Consider the following 14606-nt stretch of genomic DNA (forward strand, 5'->3'; position numbering starts at 1 on the left):
GTTTTAACTTCCGCAAATTTGGAGATATCGATCTATTTCTAATTTTATTATATTTTTCAGTCTTTTCTACCCCTATTTCATATATAATTTTTTAAGATTTAGTTGATTAGACCCACCTTTATACGCGATCAAAGGTCCATAATTTTGATCGCATATAAAGCTAAGTCTAATTAACCGAATTTAAAAGAATTATATATGAAATAGGGGTAGAAAAGACTGAAAAATATAATAACAATAGAAATAGATCGATATCTCCAAATTTGCGGAAGTTAAAGCTTCCTCTATGAGGAAGCCATGTGCAAATTTCTAATTTGCACAATTTTTTTACGTTTGTATTTTTGCCAGTTGGTCGAGAATAAAGGAATAGAAATTTGGAATTTTAAATTGTTTTGGAGAATTTAAAGGTCTTTGCACAAAGAACCGATGTCGTAATACACATCCGCCGTTTTTTAATTTTTAAAATAATGCTATTTTATTCTTTATTTTATTATAAAAGTACATATTTTTTAATCTATGGAGAAACAATAAATTCTACTTCTTATGTATTTTTGATGACAGGCGTCGGCGCCGCGCCGTGTTCGTGTCTCTAGCTCGACCAAGTAACATCTCGCGTCGATTTTTTCGTAAATCTCTTGTAGGAAGTACAGTATGATTGGCATATAATGTTGAATATATAAGCGATATACAGAGTGTGGCATTTTAGATGCCCCAGACAAATATCTAAAAAAATATGGATCATATAAAAAAATAACTTAAAAATTATTTTATATTATATGAACATCAATTTTTTAGTGAACTATTACAGTTGGGCAATATAAAAGTACATTTAAATGTTGATTATCATTTTATTATATATTGAACAATTTGTATATATATATATATATAGATAATTGATTAGTTATCATAGAAATTATTTTACTTCTTTCAATAAAATAAGGTAAATTTTATTTCTTGAATAAACATTAGAATTATTGTAACCTATTTATCAAAGTTAATTTGAAATACAATGAACAGAATATTTAAAATAAATTATTTTTATATAAATGTTAAATGTTTGGCATAAAAATTATATTTTGAAACGACAATATTAAGTAGGTATATTTTCGAATCGATATTTATGATAATCTTAATTAACCATAAATTCGGTTTTATTAATTTCATCATTTTGAGTGATGTCAGGATTTTATTGGATAATATTACAAATGAAGTAACGTTCTAGGCCCTAGGGGAACAACAAATATACGGGCTAGCGCCAGCGGCTGGGTTTTGCTTTTATGGCATACAGCGTACCATTGCGTATCTAACAATAAGGCTGCGTACATAAGGACACTGTGTTACCATTCGCACGCTGACACTAAAGTCCTTAGATAATAGAAAAGCAACATTGAAATAGATAGGCGATTATTGTGCGCGATATCGTGCAATACATCGAAAAGTCACCATCTTATTTTTCTACATCTTATAGTAGAATTTGGATACAAGACGTCAAAGCAGATGACATGAGCAAGATGACATGTGAAGCATATTTTGGACGTTTACGGTCATATTGAAATTATAGCGGAGCTTGTCTCTAATTCTAATGCAAGAAACAGACCGTCTATATCTATAGGTATATTTATAAACATTGAATCTTATTTATTATACCATAGTAGGAAACAATATGGTGCTGAATCACATGATTTAGTTAGCCAATCAGATCTTCAATGTTGCTTCTCTATAATAGGCAGGTATATTAAGCTATCTAAGTCAAATTATCAGAATACAAAAAATTTTTTGCTTACACTATTAAAAAGTTACATTTTTTTAGCGCTATGAGCGTGCTCTGTCCTTGTTTAAGTTTCCGTAAGTAACAAAGGGTTTGTTTTCTATTGCTGATCTGATTGCACTAGTTTAGAGTTTAACTTTTTTACTCCACATTGGAAGACAAAAGATAAACTCTGAACTGGTGCAGCCAGCAATAGAAAACAGACTCATAAGACAGATTAGATTGAACGACGCTCTATCGCTAAGAGCGTAGTTCTCGAACGCAGTCTAATATCTAAGACTCTAGCTGACACTCGTGTGAACAGAGTGGCGCGAGTTGCTCCGTGTATTCTTCGAAATTTGATTAACACGAGTTGTTCAATTGTTCATGTGTGGCAAATGCTGAACGGTGCGATCGTTTTCGACAAAGTGCTGTGATGCATATTATAAGCATATAAGCGATTGTTTATCGCGTCTTAGCTATTTTTTTTATTTCGGGAATGTCATGAAAAGTGTCGTGCAAACGATCGTAATTAACTGCATTTTCGCTAATGTTGTGTTGAGTGGGTGCAAATTCAACAACCTCAACCATCTGAGGGAGGAGGAGGCTTAAGAGAGGAATTGAGCAACAGAGCGAAACAGTCCTAAGGTAAGTAATTTATATAGTAGATATATCTATTATAATTAATTTATATATAATTTTTTGGAGAATTGATTGTCTATTTCTTTTTAGCTGGCGTTCATTTAAATTAATCCAAAAAACAAGAATAGAGAAGGAAATTTTTATATTTATAATATCTTATAAAAAGGCTTATATTAAATATATTTTTTAATTTTTGGTCGTAATTGTTAATTAAGCGTTTGAAGAAGAAACGCGGAATTAATTAATATTTGAGTGGACATTATTGTAAAATTCATATTTAATTAATTAAATTAATAGAATAGCTCTTTCGTCACGCGTTTCGCGTATTTCATTACAAAGGAACATAAAGTCTTTACGCATATTAGTCGACGATGATAATTATCTATCTAGAAGGACAATTTCTCCTTTTCATCGATTTCTACTTATATATGCGACCAGAATATATGATCAGGAGGTTAGGACTCCCGAATCACTAGTGATTCAATTAAGTGGTATATCCGTTATATATTGACCATTTATTAATAATCACTTTGTGATTTGTTAGAAATTATTCAGCACTTGTTTCTTGCTCTAAATATTTTGCGGCACTATAATAATGCAATATAATAATAATGCAATGACTTATACTGCACAATGCTTATTTTCGTTAGTATACCTATATATAATTTGTAGCTTTCGTTAACTCTTCTCGTGAGTATCTTGAAGAAGTGGAGAGGCTCAGTACCATGACGAGCTCAATGTCCTAATGCTAATGATAGGAAAACCAACGGTATCCATTGCACTACTATCGCCCATGAATATGAAAAATGTAATAGAGCAATGAAATTCTCTGTGCAATCAGATATTTTAATGCTTAGTACGCGTAGAACTGTAATTAGTCTTTAGTTTTATTTTTATGCTGTGTCAGAATTGTAAGAAAAGTTCTTGATTTATTAAAGTCATACAAATTCAATTCACTCGAAATAAAAAATGTTGTTATGCAAAAATTTGACATTATGTAATAATAATAAATTAATTCATATAATAATTGAGAATTATATATCAAATAAACATTAGGTTCTTGATGAAATATTAGGATTGGGCTAAAGAAACATTTAGGTATCGATTATCATCAATAAATTAATTTATATAATAACTTGAGAACTGTATATGAAATAAACATCAATCTCTCTCTCTCTAATGATGACATATTGGGATTGGGCTAAGGATACATTTAGGTATCGATTACCATTGTTTTACATAGCTGAACGATTTGTATATATACAGTTAATCGATTAGTCTGTTTACTGTGCATGACCCTCGACTGGATTATGTCTGCAATCGATTAACTGGGCAATCGATCGGCCACACTCGGTTAACAGATACCGATGCACCCTACTACAATTAACCGCTTAGCGGTATGTTCAAATTACCTAATACTGCTTCTCTTAGCATTGTGTTGACTTCTCTTGCAGTCTCGTGTTGGCTTCTCAAGGCAGCAAATCTCATTTTAGATTAAAATTCAAAGATGATATAAGATTATCTTGATCGAAATAGAATATTGTGATGGAAATCTTAGATCGTGCATTGATACATCGATTTATGTAAATTTATATATATATTTAATTACATGAACAAAGATGAAGAACTTAACAAAACAAGCAAACAGTTATAAATTGGGATACCAAAAAGTCAATTTCACAAGATATTTAAAAATTAATAATTTTGTTTTAATGTATTTTACTTCAAAATTTTATTGTAGTTATAATGGCAGACGGTTTATGTTGTTTTTCCTTCATTCTTTCATTTCCTTTATTTTCTTGAATTTCAATTTTAACTCATTTCGTGAAGTCAGGATTGGATTATAGAAACTGGGTCAGATATAGGGAATAAAACGGACCTCAAAGATATGATGTAGCCTAGATATCCATTTTGGCTATATTTGTCACAATTCGCCTGAAGTATTAAAATATTAAATTTTTTATCAATAATAATATAATGCAAATGCGAAATTGATGTAAAATAAAATTGTGTGTTTATATAATAAAATTTACGCGTTTGCCGAAATAGTTAGTATTCGTTTGACGAAGTCATAATTTTTTAATCAGTAAAATGCTCCCTTAAAAAAGGGAATCCCGATTTCATTCATAAGCAAAAGACAGAGAATGTAGTATGAATCGGTTGAACTATTTTTGTTCGAAATGCAGAGACAAATCAGATTGAAGAATGTTTGATAGAGATTGAAAGTAAAATCAAATAAAAATCTTTTTTGTAAATAGAGTAGAGAAAGAATTATGTGAAAAAAATAAAATTCTTAATAACAGAGTTAATTTTAATTTAATATAACGATACTTTATACTATCAATAAATATAAAATTTTCTATACACAATATCTCTTTTCCGTGACTAGAAATTTTTTCATACGGTGAACAGTTTTGCGAGAAATCTATGCTTTTTGGTCATCAATGCAATTTGGTAAGAAAAGTCTAAAGAAACAAAGCGCTTGCAGTAGAATTCTTGAGACGCTCTCGATTTTCGCTGCCTCGTCGAGGCGAATCAGTGAGCCTGTTTACTCGGATCTCGTCGCACGAACTTTAAACTTCATAGGCAAGACTCGTCGTAAATCAAGCGTTTCAAACCGGCCACCTGTAGCATCGCATCGGAAAGACGATCCTGTAGGCGATTCTTAACTTGTCATCGAAATAAAACGGTAGATTATGATTAAAAAAAGTATTTAGGCTGGGAAAACAATTTATTTTATTATCTGTTTTTTTTTTAAATCTTTTTACATGTTTTATATTACGAATGTATTACGAAGTAACTGTAAACTTAAATTAACTGTAGCTTATAATTACAAAAATTAAAGAAACTTTAAGAAGTTGGGCAAAGTTGATTCTTCCATTTTCAAGACAAACTTTTTTAGGTAAAATATTTGATTAGAAGAATTTTCTTTAAATTATATTGATCTTTAATTTCAATGAAGAATTAAACTGCATGTCATATGTTTAGACTTTTTCAAAATCCAGGTTGCATTGGCGACGGAAAATTTTCAATTATGTATAGATACACACACATACGCACATACGTATTTAAAATTATTTTTCTATAAGTTCGACAAATTTTTAATATGCAATAAAATGAAAATTTACGGATTTACGAGACAGTTATTATCTGCATATACGCACTGAGAAAAAAATTTACTAAAATAAAAAAAATTTAGCTTAATTTTAGTAAATCGCGTGTTTGCATGCAACTGTGAACGCGTTTTTTTTTAAATAAGACTTATTTAAAAAACATAATTTCCTTAATAAAGAAAATAATTTATTAATTATAACAAGTATTTACTGCAATACAGTCAATGATTATTGAAATGTAATTTTTATTTTTTACTAATTAGTAATTTTGTAATTATATTTATTACTTTCAATAAAATGCATTTTCTTATTAAGTAAAAAATTCATAAACTTAAAGAAGTATTTTGTACAATATATAGTCAATATTTATAGAGATATGAATCTTATTTTTTATAAGTTAGCGATTTTCTAATAATATTTATTTAATTTAAGAAAATAATTTTTCTATAAATTATTTTTACCTATAAGTAAAAACTTTTTAAAAATTTTTTAAAACATATACTAAATTGGCATCCAAACGCCAAGAAATACTCTTGTAGAGAAGGGATTCTTCCACTTACGATAGTAGACTCTGTGGTTTTCGCCTCGCAGCGGGTCTGCTTATATATTATAGTTGGATATATTTTAAATTTGAGAAACGTTTCCCATCATACGCCATCTAGCAGCGTCGCGCGTCGTTACAAACTTATAGGATTTCGTCGAGTTAAAATTGCTTACAAATAAAATATTCCTTTTTTTTTTTTTGTCGAATATATTAACTTTATTTCAGTATACGTTTCCTCAAATGTAATAAATTGCACTAAAAAAAATATTTATTTTTTTAAAGTACACTATTTATTATTTTTATAATTTTAGAAACGTGAATTTAATCAAATATTTATTAAAGTGCCATTTCTAAAATTAAAAGATTCGGATTTAGTATTTTAAAAATTTATTTACTATATTTCAATAACTATTATACTGTAATATAGTAAACCTGAATTTGATTCAAGTAAATGTTTCAAGATGAAAACATTTTCTGATTTTAATGCTTCAGTTTACTATAATCAAATTAATAAGTTTTACAATTTAACATTATTTATTTAAATTAAGTAAATCTAATTTTAGTAAATATATTTACTAAAAATAAGCAAATTTTTTTTTCAGTGCGGATGTAGTTAAACGATATATATCAAAAAATTGTGAAGGAAAATTTCTAGAATAACAGGAAACATTTTTTTACCAACTTGGTGAAGGAATAATTTTATTTCATTTGTCAGACAAGTACAGAGATCGTATAAATTGTGAATCGTGGAATGAGGTTTGACAGTACTCAAGGGCCGTCGAGACATTTCGACGCGACATAAATCGCAGCACGCACGTTACACTGTGAAATCTGTGGACGATTTCAGAGTGGCCTGTGGAACGATTCGACGGAGCGTCGTGACGCTTACGAAGTAAGGTACCTTTCTACTGACGTCGCTTGGCTCACCATTGGGAATGGACGGACTCGCCGTTAAGGGATTCCAGTGATGTCCGTCCGTTCGAATGACGACTTCCAGTGATCCGGAAAATAAACCCTCCCCTTCCCCCCTTCCTTCATCTTCTTCCACCAGTGCAGTCGTCGCTTCCTACTAGCTACACGAAGTTATGAACCTCCACTGGCGTTCAGTTGCTCCTGCAATCGCGCAAACGAACTCGTCCGGCCCGATTCGATCTCTTCGAGCAGTAAAACAGTCGCGCGACGTCTCGCGGCAAAGTCGATGTTGGATGTCCGATATACGGGCCTTCAGAAAGGTATTTGCAGTTTCCGGATCGAAGTTATGAGGTATTCATGACACCGTAGAGGACCTTATCATTGCTCTCGTCGGTGAATTTTAATACCTCTGCTCGATGAAGCGGACTTTGGTCAATATGGACACGTTCAAAGTTCTGTTGATAGTTCAGTATCTGCAAGAGAGTCCGTTGCGCAGTTAATATTTTCTTTTATGGTTCATGCTACACTTCTGAATATGTAAATTGTGAAATAAAATATATTTTAATATATATATATATATATATTATTATTATTATCGCTAAATATAAGAAATAAAAATAATATATAATGTTTATTGTGTATATCAGAATAAAATGCGTATCAGGTATTACATAAAATTTTACCCAAAAAACCTATATAAAAATATATAAATATAATGTAAATAAATTGGGGATAACTATCTCTTGAAAAAATGATATAATATACGAGGTCTGTTAAAAATTAGTGAGATTAAATTGATAAAGTTTTTTATCATACATTTGTAATTAAATTACAATGGTTTCTTTTAAAATAAGACTTACCAGCATCTACACACCGTTGCCAACGGTGTTTCCATTGTTCCTATAATATCCAGCATAATCTTTTGAAGTTGTTTATACTATTTAATTATAATGACACATGAACCCCAAACAAGTTGAAACTTGTACTGCTTTTAAAGGAAAGATTATACTTTATGTTCTGCGTGGTTATGATTTTTCAGTGTTGCCACATTGTGCGCTACTGATTTAATTTCATTACATTTTTGACAGACCTCGTATTATTCCATGAAAGCTCCATTTAAATTTAAAATTTAACTTTTAATACATAGTGAATTATAAATATAACGTTACCCAAATTTTTTTTCTTTTTAAGATAATTTATTAAGTAAGGTTCAAAACTGCAGAAAAGAATAGCAAATCTTAATAATTTTTTATTTTTTAAATTGCTCGCCTATTACATTCGTATTGTTTAACGCTTCAATACGCAAATGCGATCTTTTTTTACGATATCTTATCTCTCATATTAAACGTATGACGTATGATTATGAACATTTATAAAATAGTTAGTAGAATCGTAGCAAGTTCATAATTACGATATTAAAGGCATTCTCAAGTTCAAACGAGTAGTGCAAATGGGTAATGCTAACTGTGGTTTATTGTTTGTCGTGAAAACGCGTGTCCCCGCAATTTTCCTTATTTATTGTAATCACTTAACGTTTAGTTCGACGACAAACGACTTTCTACCCCTGCTAGCGCGTTTAAGTAATAACAATGTCTTTTAGCTTCCGTGTTTCGATTTTGTACGCCACTAAAACCGGGATTGTTCTCGAAATAGCCGCGACACGATGATAAACGCGGAAAGGTACGAAGGCATTTTCTTTATGAGGCTGTTTGTGCTAATCTTAAAGGGGCGAGATTGAATCATTGTTTTATGTTTACAAACGACCATTTCTCTAGCAATACAATTTAATTGTCTATTTATTGATGTCATAATGCACACACATATATTTTAAACTTTATACTTTATAGAATTCCAAATCTGTGAAAGAATCCTGTAGATAATTCTAAAAATTTTTATTGGTAAAAAAAGATTTTATTCTTTAGTGAAAATATTATTGATTTTAATGTTATTTGTAATAAAAATGACAAAAGCTTTAATTTTATTGGTTTAAGTATGTTTTTTAAATATTTTTCATTTTATTCAAACAGTATATTATCTCATTATTAAAAGAAAATTATAAATTGTACTTGAATTTTAAATGGCCGCTATTAATCATTGATTCTTGCTTTGTCTTAGAAAATAATATCGTCGTATGATACCGAATAATATAAATTAATTACATGTCTAGTTTCTTTTTTTTATTGCAAGTATAAAGATGCACTTGTTATTATTTGTTTAGTTAGTCGTGGTAAATATACGAAACATATTTTAGACTTTTTAATATTGCATAAATCAGTCTTATTTACTACATGCAATTAAAACTTCAATTTTCCTAACTTAAGAGATAAGAGTTGAATGGAATTTTGAGATATACATACATTATATGCGAAGATACCAGAAGCTTGAACGAATTCCTTGAAAGCATATGCTTGCATAAGAAGAACTATCATAGTTCAAACTCATTTCCTCGCAGACTCGCAACTTTGAACAAAACTGCTTCAGGACTCGTATTTTAGGACTACATTCTTGGAGCAGAGACAGTAAGGCTGAGGGTGGAAAACGAGGAACAAGAAGGACGGATATCTTCGTTCGTCGCATAGAGAGATCTCTTTTCTCCAGTTTCATTGTTTCAGCGCGGATGTTCCTTTTCTTTTTCTCCTTTTTAACTGATTGATACCTTTTGTCGGTGAATGGCGATTGGGAGAGCGCTTTTACCGTCGCGGAAAGAGCCGTAATTAGAGGCTATTTATCGCTGGCCTTGAGAAAATTTCTTCTGCATCCCTTGGAGCATCTATCTTACTTTCGCTTCCTCGTTTCCGAGGCAGATCTCACCCCCTTCCGTCCCTTCTTAGAGCTAACCCCTGCGCGAACGGTTCTCGCGCGAGATTTAGCAGTATTAGCGTCAAATGGAGGACCGGTCGTTTAAGGCAAATTACGGAGATATCGTTAAAAGGGTTTGCTCTGTACGGCTTTTTAAACGTATTTACGATCTCTCGACCGCTAATTTAACCACAAAACTCTACACGACGCGACGTGCCGCGCAAGAAAGACGAAGAATCTTCGGCTCTAAATGGCAAGAATTTGTGCGCTTTGAGGAAGTAATAACCTTTGCGAGGAGTCAAAGCAGTTGAAATCGCCAAGATTTTAATATGCAGATCGGTTTAAAATATTAACGGCACAGAATGTTGCGAGAGTTTAATGAGCATGAGAAGATTATTTCGCGAATATTATTAGTCCTTAAATAACTGTCTCAGATAAAGTATATCGCGTTCTTAATTCTCAAAGTAGGAATTCTCAAACAAGAATTATCTTCACAGATGAAGTATTGGTTTTTCTGGTGGATGTTATCAATATAATACGATAATTTTAAGCAGTTATTGATTTAAACCAAAGCTTAAAGAACTTCGTCTATTTTATTATGGGTCCTGAGCCATGAACCCACACACTTGAATTCTATATACATTTATAGAGAGAAGAGGTTAGTAGAAATTAATAATAATAACATAATCTCAAGTCTCGAAAACAGGATAAAAGATACTTTGGTGAGAGGTGAATTTTGCATATTATTTAATATTAGCTAATTGGCACTATAAACTTCTCTCTAAATCTGAATCAGTAAATAGTCACTGATATCAGTGTAAAGTATGCCACTGATTCATGAAAAGTGGCATACTTTACATTGATATAAGTGACTATTCACTGATTCAGATTTAGAGAGTTTACTAATTAACTTAAACATCATAATATCTCTAATTTTACATAAAATATATTTTATAATATCGTTCAGACTTTCTTGTGCTCAGGGCACCTTCCCGTGGTGACAGCGGTAACAAACTTATTTGTTTGTTCGGCTAAGTCTCTGGTATACAATGAATCCTAGGCATGTAAATAAAACAAAATATTATGTTTTAACAGAACGAAATGGCAAAGAATTGAATTCTATGAAAGCGTTATTGCACTTAGAAAAATGGGACTTGTTCGATTCATTGATGTGGTATTCAGACTACGACAAACACTCAAACACAAGAATCAGAGCAAACTGCCATCAGAGCATATTGCAGATATTTTTATATTATTTCCGGACAGTCTTAACAATGAAAGTCTGCTAACTGAATAGGTCCGCCCTCCCTCCTTCAAGAATCTAAAATTATTTTTCTAATGTACACAACAATACCTACAAAATGAAAAATGTTTCAATACTGTGCGCTATTTTGGGAGAAGTTTTTTGATTATTTAACAAAATATGTTATTTTAAAAATTTATGTAGTCTTCGTTTACTAGTATTACTTTGCCAAGAAAAGTAATATCTATGTAATCTCTGAAAATTGTAAACCTGTAAACCTGTTTCTAAGTTATACACATATCTTTGACTATTTATACAACTGTACGCGTAACATTTTTTAAATAAAGTGCAGTAGGATTACTACTTTAACATCTTTATGAATGTAAAAGTCGTTGGTTTTAAAATAATAATTACCCCATTAGCGTTAATCATATATTTATTGCATGATATAGTCATACTAAAGGCCGTATTCGTTGTATTAATTGACAATGCATTGGCTACGCGATGTACATCTTCCTTAGTTCCTCCATTAGCGCGCGCGCGCGGTACAACATAATTTTGTTGAAGTCAATACTTTGTGGAAGCCGGCAACTTATATTACGCTGGAAAGATTATGCAAAATATAAGCTCATTGGACGCGAATTTCATTAAGGACAGCCGTCACGTAGTGATCGAAGGCGAATAAGTGTTTTCGACGGTGGACTGTGGAGATGAAGCCGATCGATGAATTAAAGTGGCAAGGTGGCCGATACCTAATATAATTGTCCTTCCGATTGTATAATCTCGTGATAGCTAATGCTGCTGTTATGTCATGCTAATAGGTGTTTCCTAATGAGCTCTCGAGGCTGAAACGCGGAATTTCGGATGCGCGTGCTTATCGTCACTGTCGATCCGTGAATGATAGAGATATTATCGATCTAATGTTTAACATAATTCGACAATCCTCCGAAGCATCTGCACGTCTATCAAGATGATGGAAACATATATTAATGGATCTGTTGTCATTGTCTTTATCTTAACTTAGAATATAATTATTTTTCATATATTCGTAAAATCTATGTATAACATTCGTATAGATACCAGAGCTGTAGATTGAAACAAATTTTATTATATGTAAAATGTCAAATTGTTATAATTTAATTATAAGAATGTACATATATGTGAATATTTAAGTTTACAATATATTCCAATGCAAAGAAAATCGAGAGCTACATGCAAAATTTATGAACAAATCATGAAAATAAAAATTTCTATTTTAAATCATGAATAATTTTGATAATATTGAAAGAGTAAGACATTTAAATTTCTCAAAGCATTTAAATAGATAGACGTTGCACTATAATTTGAGTATCCCCTACAGAGTAGCAATAAAGAATTATTTAGTTTTTCAGGAAAAATACGTGTCATAAATTATTGACAATAATATAATTAAAAAAGATATTAAACTTTTAAAGAACAAATAAATATCTGTAGTTATTCTGAAAATAATCGAGAATGTACAATTAATTGATAAAAAATTCCCTTAAACAGATTTTTATTTCTTATAATTTTCACATAGCAATTTGATAGCTGCAGTGCATAAATGCGAATAAGATTTTGACAAGTACTGAACTTCTCTCTACCTTTGTAGAATCTGTTTTACAAAGCCGCGATGCATGTGAATATATGTGTGTGACGAGACTCTCGGGTGCACTTTACTACTCTTCGTGAAGTATACTTTGGAGAGAATCGTAATTATAATCCGCAATTTCATTTCGTGCACGACGAGTTCCAGCCACATATCCTCTGTCACTGCATCAAAGATGCATTCGCGTGCACCGAGAGCACTCCAATGCGTCCAGTGCATTCGATAATGCGCGTTTGAGCTCGTCTCGGATGTCAAGCTGCGTAATCGTTACCTATGTAAATCGCGGACTCAAGAGGCTTGTAACTTGTCTGTATTACACGACGAGATGAGTCTTCAGACTCAAGTTTGAGGATGTGCCGTAATGTAACGTGCAAAGTTTATAACCCAAGGGAAGGGATTGGTTCTATGCGATAAAGTAAAATAAAACCGTATATTATGCGATCCGGTTTCTTGGATCTGAAGAACATTCAAGAAGCGTTCCGTTTTAGAGACGAAGAACGTTTGAGATAGCATTGTATGTATCTCACTTCTGCATTTAATCTCATAATATATATGATATTTTATTTGATTTAATTTTGATTTACATGTATATATAATAATTCTATATAAATTGAAGCATCAAAATATCTAAATAGAAAATTTGGTATATTATTTGGATTTAAAAATGGAAATATATCGTCTTTTATTTTCAAATAGAAAAAAGGAAGAAAAATTCACAGCACTAAGCCTGAAACATTTTTCTTTTTTGATATATATTTTCGAAACAACAATAAGGGGATAGAAGAAAAACATCTATCTCGATATCTGGTTCGCAAATTCTAAAGTTGCCACGATGTAATGAAGATTAAGCGACACGGTGTTGTAAGCGCAGCAGAGCATGTTTGTAAATTGTTGCATTAGGGCACGTATACCTAGCATTGTTACAGGTAACGATGAAAGCGAGCTCGCGGTGTTGATCATCCCTGGCAACTTGGGGGCCCTTTAGACGCGTAGGGCCGGATATTCTCCATTCCGCGGCTTTGAAACCGCCATCCTCCTTGCAGCCGTGTTGCCTTCTCCTCGGTAGCGCTCGGAGGAAGGGCTAAGCTTGTCTGTGAAATACAAACAGTGCATCATTATTGAACGCGGATTCACGGCCGATCGCTCGCCGAAAGCTGCCGATGGGGAAACTTCGTCGAGCACGACGCGAAAAGAAGGGCTTCATTGTTACCGTCTCAGGATTCTGCTCCTTGTTCGAACCTTCTCGTGTTACCCTTTCCTCTCCATGTACACGCTCGTTTTATCTGCCTCGAGTTTGTACCCTCTTTTACTGAAGATATAAGTAATGCTGTAACAATATCTCGCGACTTCCTGCTGACCCAGGAAATGCCTGTGAACGACATTTACCGGTCATTATCTGGCGCGTAACGAGTCGAACATATTCTACGTGTGTACTGTCGTGTAAACGTGAAGTTAAAAACTGGAGATAAAAAGCGAGAGAACGAGAAAAAGGAACCTCTTTGTGCGAGATTGAACAATAAGAAAAGTGATAGAGAGAACCAGTTGCATCGTGGATTGATTAAAGCTTCTGGCTTCCATTGTGATTTTTACTGCTGTAGCAAAAAATCCTTCAGAGAGAGAGAGAGAGAGAGAGAGAGAGAGAGATCTTTCTTAAGTATTATTGCCAATTATTTTCCAATTTACGTAAAACTACTAACACACAACACGTATCATATAAGTATATTATTACTTAATAAATAAAACTTTTTATTCGCACGAACTTAGAATAAAAGTTTTGAAGTCAAAAGGAAAAGTAAATATTCAAATAATTATTCCTTACATAACAAAATTACAGACTTTAAATATAATACAATATTTTACTTTACAGTTAATTATTTAAGATAATTTCAACTTATTGTCTAGCGTATGTCATATTTTGTGGGGAAGAGTTAGAGAATTAGGGAAAGTAACGGTGAAAGATATATGTTATTTTTCTCTTCTCT

The 14606-nt window shown here is 32.0% G+C and overlaps 1 protein-coding gene across 1 annotated transcript in view; it reads left to right on the forward strand.

Moving 5' to 3' along the window:
• The first annotated feature begins 2234 nt into the window (after positions 1-2234).
• LOC112459516 (basement membrane-specific heparan sulfate proteoglycan core protein-like) overlaps positions 2235-14606 on the forward strand; it is a 266402-nt gene continuing 254030 nt past the window's right edge. Inside the window, exon 1 of the mRNA XM_025023646.1 lies at positions 2235-2392. The gene's annotated coding sequence lies outside the window, so the exon portion shown is untranslated. The remainder of the gene's footprint in view (positions 2393-14606) is intronic.

Source organism: Temnothorax curvispinosus, unplaced genomic scaffold (genome assembly GCF_003070985.1).
Source record: "Temnothorax curvispinosus isolate PA1 unplaced genomic scaffold, ASM307098v1 QBEX01009885.1, whole genome shotgun sequence".
Taxonomy (NCBI): domain Eukaryota; kingdom Metazoa; phylum Arthropoda; class Insecta; order Hymenoptera; family Formicidae; genus Temnothorax; species Temnothorax curvispinosus.